This window comes from Chinchilla lanigera, unplaced genomic scaffold, assembly GCF_000276665.1.
Source record: "Chinchilla lanigera isolate Chin_1 unplaced genomic scaffold, ChiLan1.0 scaffold00041, whole genome shotgun sequence".
Taxonomy (NCBI): Eukaryota; Metazoa; Chordata; class Mammalia; order Rodentia; family Chinchillidae; genus Chinchilla; species Chinchilla lanigera.
In genome coordinates, this window is record NW_004955442.1 from 13260163 (window position 1) to 13268212 (window position 8050).

Here is an 8050-nt window from a genome sequence, read left to right on the forward strand (position 1 = left end):
TCAAATAATCAGTCCATTAGCCTGCAAAAGTTTAGCCAATCTCCACTTGAGTTACCATTCAGGCCTAAAGACCAGATCCAAAATGGAAGAGAGAAAGGAGCATTTTTTTGCATCAAAGTCAGGCAACTTGGGGTAAATCACTTCAAATGAGCCTTAGTTACTTCATCCATACATAGACATAATATAATCTCTACCCTACCTAACTCCTGGAGCTACTGAGGGGATCAAATGAGACACTATGAGAGTGCCTTATGGACGTTCACGGTCTGTGCAAATGCTATGGGTTTAGTTCACAATCTGTTCTTGAGGCTCCAGATGAAATTTGCCAAGGCTGTTGCACATCTAGACAGTGACATCATATGCATATTATTGGAGTGCAGGGTGGGGCACAGAGACAGGCCCAGAATCCTGGGGGCAGGGTAGAATGCAAAAGAGAGCCCCACCCTCTGTGGGCCTGTAGGAGACCTGATTCTGTTGTCAGCATTTTTATGACTTGAAGAATTCAGCCTCCTGGTTTCTAAACTGTGGAAGACTGCTTGACTGTGACTTCTTTTTCTCTATGGCAGAGCTCGGTGCCTATCTGTGGCAGGCATTCAGGATAAGTTTGTTCTTTAACAAAATACAGGTAGTGCATTTTGTGAGACTTCCTCATCACCCTCATCCTCATTGCCTTTATGTTTGCATATCCTAGTTATAGATAAACATAAAAAAACAGTAAATAATTCAGAGAGATGGAATCCTGATGGTGCATGAAAATGTGACTGACCAGTATTAAATAAAGGCTAAGCTTCAGAAATAAGGGTATTACTGTCCAGGGCCTTTGTTAAAACCAGGAGGCTGTGAAGCTAGCCACGGTCTGATGGAGAAGGCTCTCCGCCAATGGCCAGATAGTTTTTGGTTTTTATTCTTTTCACAGTACTGGGGATTGACCTCAAGGGCATTCTACTACTGAGCTATATCCCCAGCCACTTCTAATATTTTTTATATAGGATCATGCTAAGACACCCAGGCTGGCCTTGAGCTTGTGATCCTAAGTAGCTGGGATCATAGTAGTATGTCACCACGTCCAGATGGTCAGGTAGTTTTGGAACCCCTTCATGGGTCCTGCTGGTCATCAGAGTGAAAAGCAAATGGCTTAATTAACAAATATGTGTATTTATTCTGTGCTTGGCCTTGTTGTGGGTACTTTGGGGAACATGAAGAAGACCAAGTTGTGGCTTCTGGGTTGGAAGTGCTTACCAGTTGAGAAGCTGACTGTAGTGGCACAGGGAATTCCCACTTGCAGGCAATGTTTGCACGGGGCCAAGGGAGTGATAGGTAACCACTGACACTGAAGGCAGAGGCAGGAGGATCCTAGAGTCCCTGGGGGTGGGAAGGCCTTCTTGTGGAGGTGGAGACAAAGGCAGTTGTGGAGACTTACCTCTTCTCCCAAAATGTCTTCTTTCTGGCCCTAACTGGGAGATTGTATTAGTTTTTGATTGCTGCATAACAAAATACAACAAACTTTGCAGCTTAAAAGAACATTTTTTAAAAAAAATACAGTTTCTCTGTGTAGACCAGGCTGGCCTCAAACTCTTAATCTTCCTACCTTAGCCTCCTGAGTACTAGGTTTACAGGCATGCAGCACCATTCCTGACTGTCTCTGTCCTTTCTTCTTTCTTTCCCTTGCTTGCCCTCCTTTCCTTCTTTTTCTCTTTCTTTAAAAAAAAAATCTGTTCACAGTGCTGTAGGTTAGAAGTCCAGTTATGGCCTTCTTGGTTTCCTGCTTGGACTGCACAAGACTGAAATCAGGCAATGAGTTGCTTGAGTACTTGTCTGGAGGTTCTGGGAAATAACACCCTTGGGTCTACTTCCAAGCTTATTGAGGTGATGACAGAATTTTGTTCCTTTCAGTTGAAAGACTGGGGTCACTGTTTCCTTGGTGGCTGTAGGCAGGGGTTTCAGCTACTAAAAACCACACTCAAGTCCTTTTCTTATGTTCCCCTTCATCTTCAGTTTAGCAATAGTAGATCAAACCTCCCTCATATTTTAAATACCTGACCACCTCTCTGGTACCAGCTGGAAGAGATGGTCTGCATTTAAAATGCTCATGTAAGCTAGGTGTGGTGGCACACACCTGTAATCCCAGCACTCTGAAGGCTGAGGCAGGAGGATCGTTGCAAGTCTGAGGCCAATCTGGGCTCCAAAGTGAGTTCAAGACCAGCCTGAGCTGCATAGCAAGACCCTGCCTCAGAAAGACAAAAAAAAAAAAAAAAGAAAAGATGCTCATGTGATTAGAGTAAACCCACCTGGATCGTCAACTGATTAATGACCTTAATTACATCTGTAAAATCCCCTTTGCTATTATTACAGTCCTAGGGAGTGGAGTGGAAAATCTCTGTGGAGGCCATTGTGAGATATCTTAGTAGAAAGGAAGTCACAAGGGGCCAAACTTGGGTGTGGGCAGAGGGATGGATGAGAGGAAGGAAGCACTGTGCTGTAAACACTGTACCAGGCACTTTCACAGATGGCATCTTCTCCACAACAGCAAAGCCAGAGCAGGTGTCATTCTTGTTTTCCTCCTTCGTGAAAGCACTGAGGCTCAAAGACTAGAACAGGCACAGCTATTAAATGGCAACTCTGCCTAAGTCCAAAGTTTTCTTGTTCTACTGGTTATCTGGGAAAAGAGCAGAGGCAATATAATAGACACTGAGGAGGTAAAGGGAGAAGGTCTCAGTAGCTGATTTGCTACGGAGCAAAGAAAAGAATTCACAATAATCTAAAGCACTGAGTCTGGAGCAGTGGTGGTGAACCTATGGCATGCATGCCACAGTGGGCTGTTTATTATTGAAACCTCTAAAAGGTTCGCCACCACTGGTCGAGAGGATGGGAAGGTGATGGGATTGTTAATACAAATACCGTATATGCAAGGACTAGTTCAGCCATGTACAGGAAGAGTGTCATGTTTCTGTACGGATTTCAAACCCTTGGTACCCCCAGGCTCTGTAAATCCATGCCTTTTACCTTAAGAGAAGCTGTTTCTCCCAGAGAACGAGGGTCAGGGCCACTTATCTATACGTCTTTACTCCTGGTAACTGTCTCAAGGCCCAGGAATAGCTGAGAGCCCTGAGGTACTAGATCCAAGCAGGGTGACGGGAAGGAAAGAGGTTGACACCAGCTGGTGGCAGCCCCTGGAGCTGCATACAGAAATGCTTCTTTGCCATGTGTTTTGGGCAGCGCTCATTGTTCAGGCTGGTTTGGCTGCCTGGACTCTGACAGGAGCTCATGCGGCTACTCATACTGAGATGTATATATATGGTGACAAGTCCAGGCACCTCCCCTACAATTCCTCCAGGCTGATCAATTCTGAGCCTACCTGCTGGAAAATTAGATTGCTGGCAATTCTTAGCTTTCCTTCCCTGTCTCTCTCTCTCTAGGGTTTCTGTAAAAATAAGATCCCTTTCTGTGATTATGGCTTGATGGATTAGGCAGTTCATGTACTGGTGTGTTCTGAATTGCTTTTTTACCTTGGTTTCTCCAGCTTGCTCAGATGTGATCCCTCAGAGGAGGAAGAAACTTATTTGTGGTCTGTCTTTGCCTTATTCTGAAGCTACACCATCTCAATTATACTAACATCCTTCTAACAGAGTCAACATCAGCTACATTTTAATTGAGAGCTTTCATGGAAGGTATGACTAAATCAGATGTTTTCTTTTTAAAAATTTTTATTAGGATATGTTTGTGATATATAGCTATATATATGTAATCAGCTTGAGGAATTGGCAATAAATATATCCCATCTTGGTCATTTTTACTCCCTCTCTTCTGCTCTCCCTTTTCCTCTCTTCTCCAGATCCTCCTCCCATCTCCACAGAGTCTGCCTCTCTGTTTCCTATCATCTTTCTCTTATTTTGCTTTTTATATTATTTATACTTTGGGCCTCTGATGTTAAGAGAAACCATGAAAAAAATTTTCTTTTTGAGACAGAGTCTCACTATGCAATTCAGGCTGGCACTGAGCTCAATTTGTAGCCCAGGCTGGTCTGGAACTTGCGACAATCCTCCTGCCTCAGCCTCCTGAATGCTGAGATTAGAGGTGTGCACCACCATGCTCAGCTCAACCATGCTATATTTAATCTCTCTGTGTTTTACTCATTTCACTTAGTATTATGGTCTCAAGATTCATCGATTTTCCTACAAATGACACAAATTTAGCCTTCTTTATGGCTGAGTAGTACTCCATTTTGTATATATAGAACATTTTCTTTATCTGTCCATGTATTGATGGGCATATAGGCTGCCTCCATAATTTAACTATTTTGAACTGTGCTGCTATAAACATAGGTATGCATGCATCACTGTAATATGATAGCTTTAACTCTTTTGGGAGAATACCCAGAAGAAGTTACCTGGGTCAAATGGAGATTCTATTTTTAGTTTTTTGAAGAATCTCCACAGTGGTTTCCATAGTCATTATATTACTTACATTTCCACCAGCAATATAGAGTTTCCCTCATCCCACCCTGCCCAACAACTTCACCAACATTTGTTGTTTTTTGAGTCCTTGATTATAGCCATGCTTACGGGGGTAAGATGGAATCTCAGTGTTGTTTTAAATCAGATATTTTCTTTAAGGGGCCATTCCACCTGGGATTCTCTTGTGCTCAGGGAGTTTAGTTGAGAGGGACATTTAGAAGGAGAATCATCAATAGGCAAATGGTGGGGAAGAGCGAGTGCCTTACATTTGGCATTAAAGGACGACTGGGAGTGGGTTAAGTAGACAAGAGAAAAGTCAGCAGCAGCGAGAGCTGAGCAGGGACATGCAGATCTGAGTGAGCGCAGAGTATTTAGGGAGGTGAGGCGGTTGGGAGGAACCCAGGGAGGTGGAAGCACTTAACCTGAGAAAATGACTCTGACTTATTCTTTTCCCTTTTACTAAGGCTTAGGATTTCTTAGCTTCCTTCCCTCTTTCCAATGACTACAGAAGGATTGGTGAAGAGCCATCTTTTCTGGCCCAGTGTCCATGGCGCCTTTGTGGAGTATTGTTTCTCTACTTTCCAATCAGTGTCCTTTCGCCTCATCCCACCCTGCTTTTTTTTTTGAAAAGTGGTATTTTTAACAAAGGAAATTTACTGCTTGTCTTAGTTACTTTTTCATTGCTAAGACAAGATACCTGACACCCACAAGTTAAAGGAAGAAAGGTTTATTTCCGCTCACAGTTCGTAAAGGTTTCAGCCCACAGTCGGCTGGCTCCAAGGCAGGGCAGCATGGCAGAGGGGCATCGCAGAGGAGAAACAGTCCATGGCAGGGCAGGCAGAAAGCAGCAAGTGGCCATCCTTCTTCTTTCGTTCCCTTTTTATTCCATTCAGACTATAAACCTATTGGTTGGTGCCACCTACATCCAGGGTGACCTTCTCATGATCCACACCCAGAACTATGCTAAACCAATCAGTGGACTAATGTAGTTATCACACAGCCTTAATCCATATTCATGCATCCTAGATGCACCTGCCTCTGAAAAGCCCCGCCTGTGAGTGCATGAGGTTTGGAGGGGACATCTAGATACAATGTATAGCACTGCTTCATTTCATTTTTACAGAAAAATGAAGTATTAAAGTTGAATGCATTCATGTGTATATTTATGTATTGAGACAGGCTGCCCTTGACCTCAGGATATTCCTGCTTCAGCCTACAGAATATCTGGGATTATAGGTATGCCCTACTCCACCTGGCCTAAAGTAGAATGCATTTAAAATGTCATTATATCGTTTACCTAACATTTAACCTCTCTTTGGCAGTTAGGCCATATTTCACATATTTTATTGTTACATATTTTCTAGAGAAGCCTAAGGGGATGGAGGGGCCTAGTTTATATCCTGATGGTTTAGAAAGCTTTCCTCTTTAGGCAGGTAACACTTGACTGGAGATTCTTTTCTCATCTTTGAATCTGATCATAATAACAAGAAATAAGTCTAGTGGTCTTATTAAGAGGAAATTAGTTTAATACCACATTAGTTGGGATCATGTTACTGTATACACAGAAAGTACCTGGAATTAGTTCAAGCCAAAGCAAAGGGTTCATCTAAAAGATTCAAGGATATATTCTGAATACCACTGGGTCTCAGGAAGGCACATGAAGCAGGAACTGGAAAGCCATCTAAAGGCAGGCAAGTTTTTGGTGTGTTTCCTTTAGTGAGCACTCGGTGTAGACTGGGTGTCCCTGTTTCCAGTCCATGTGTAAGGCAGAAAAAGGTCATCCCAAGGCCCCAGTAGTATACAGTACTACCTCGGTTCACAAACTTAATTCTTTCCATGATTCTGGTCACAGAATTCAAATTTCAGCCAGAACTGTGGAATTAATTCTGTGACCAGAATTGTAGAAAGAATTAATTCTGTGAATCGAGGTACCACTGTAATTACCTTCATTTAAAAGGTGAGCCAAAGCTCAATGAAGACCTGTTGGTCACATTTCCAAATATGTTCCTAAGAATCTACCTTATTAGTTCAACGTACCGAGACAGGTAATGGACCACAAAACACAAACTCAGGCTATTAGAGGTCTGGCCAGGAGGAGGGGCTGACTTTAATGTTTGTCCTGTCAAATCAGACAGATTGTCAACAATCATTGTTATTGGTATGCTTTCCATATTTCATAATGAACTAGAGACTTTTTATAGAGACAAGGGTGGTCGTGGGGTCTGTGGCTGAATGAGCTACATAAAAGACGTGGATCTGGCTTATTTCTGGTCTGAAGCACTTCATAGGAGGTTCTTTCTAGAGGCCTTGAAAGATATAAGAGTTAGCTGAAAACTCATTGTCAGTCTGCTCCCAAACCACATTTTAATTTTTAAAAAAATGCTTACTTACTGGGCATGGTGGCCCATGCCTGTACTCCCAGCATCAAGAGACTGATGCAGAAGAATTGCCACAAATTTGAGGCTACCTTGCACTATGTAGTAAGTTCAAGACTAGCCTGAATCATAAAGTGCGACCCTGTCTCAAAAAACAAACATGCTGGTCTGGCGGTTTGAACGAGACGAAGATGGAACCGGAGCTGGGCGCGGACTGTAGACACAGTTTCCCTGAGAGCCGAAGATGGCAGTGAACGTATACTCAACGTCAGTCACCAGTGATAATCTAAGTCGACATGTCATGCTGGCCTGGATCAATGAGTCTCTGCAGTTGAATCTGACAAAGATTGAACAGTTGTGCTCAGGGGCTGCCTATTGTCAATTTATGGACATGCTCTTCCCTGGCTCCATTGCCTTGAAGAAAGTGAAATTCCAAGCTAAGCTAGAACATGAATATATCCAGAACTTCAAAATACTACAAGCAGGTTTTAAAAGGATGGGTGTTGACAAAATAATTCCTGTGGATAAATTAGTAAAAGGAAAGTTTCAGGACAATTTCGAGTTTGTTCAGTGGTTCAAGAAATTTTTTGATGCAAACTACGATGGAAAAGAATATGACCCTGTAGCTGCCAGACAAGGTCAGGAGACGGCAGTGGCTCCTTCTCTTGTTGCTCCAGCACTGAATAAACCGAAGAAACCTCTCAGCTCTAGCAGTGCAGCTCCACAGAGACCCATTTCAACACAGAGAACTACTTCGACTCCTCAGGTTGGCCCAGGGGTTGTACGGAAGAATCCTGGTGTGGGCAACGGGGATGATGAGGCGGCTGAACTGATGCAGCAGGTCAATGTATTGAAACTTACTGTTGAAGACTTGGAGAAAGAAAGAGATTTCTACTTTGGAAAGCTAAGGAACATTGAGTTGATTTGCCAGGAGAATGAGGGGGAAAACGACCCTGTATTGCAGAGGATTGTAGACATTCTGTATGCCACAGATGAAGGCTTTGTGATACCTGATGAAGGGGGCCCACAGGAGGAACAAGAAGAGTATTAACACCATTGACCAGCAGAGCAACATTGGAATTTTTCACTCCAAACCATGTGCTTAACTGTAAAATACTCCCTTTTATTATTCTTAGAGGATTCACTGGTTTCTTTTCATAAGCAAAAAGTACCTCTTTTTAAAAGTGCACTTTGCAGAAGTTTCACTCCTTTTCCAATAAA

At 42.9% G+C, this 8050-nt stretch overlaps 1 pseudogene; it reads left to right on the forward strand.

The window, feature by feature from the left end:
• Positions 1 to 7043: 7043 nt before the first annotated feature.
• LOC102017166 lies at positions 7044 to 8044 on the forward strand (annotated as a pseudogene).
• The last annotated feature ends 6 nt before the right edge of the window (positions 8045 to 8050 follow it).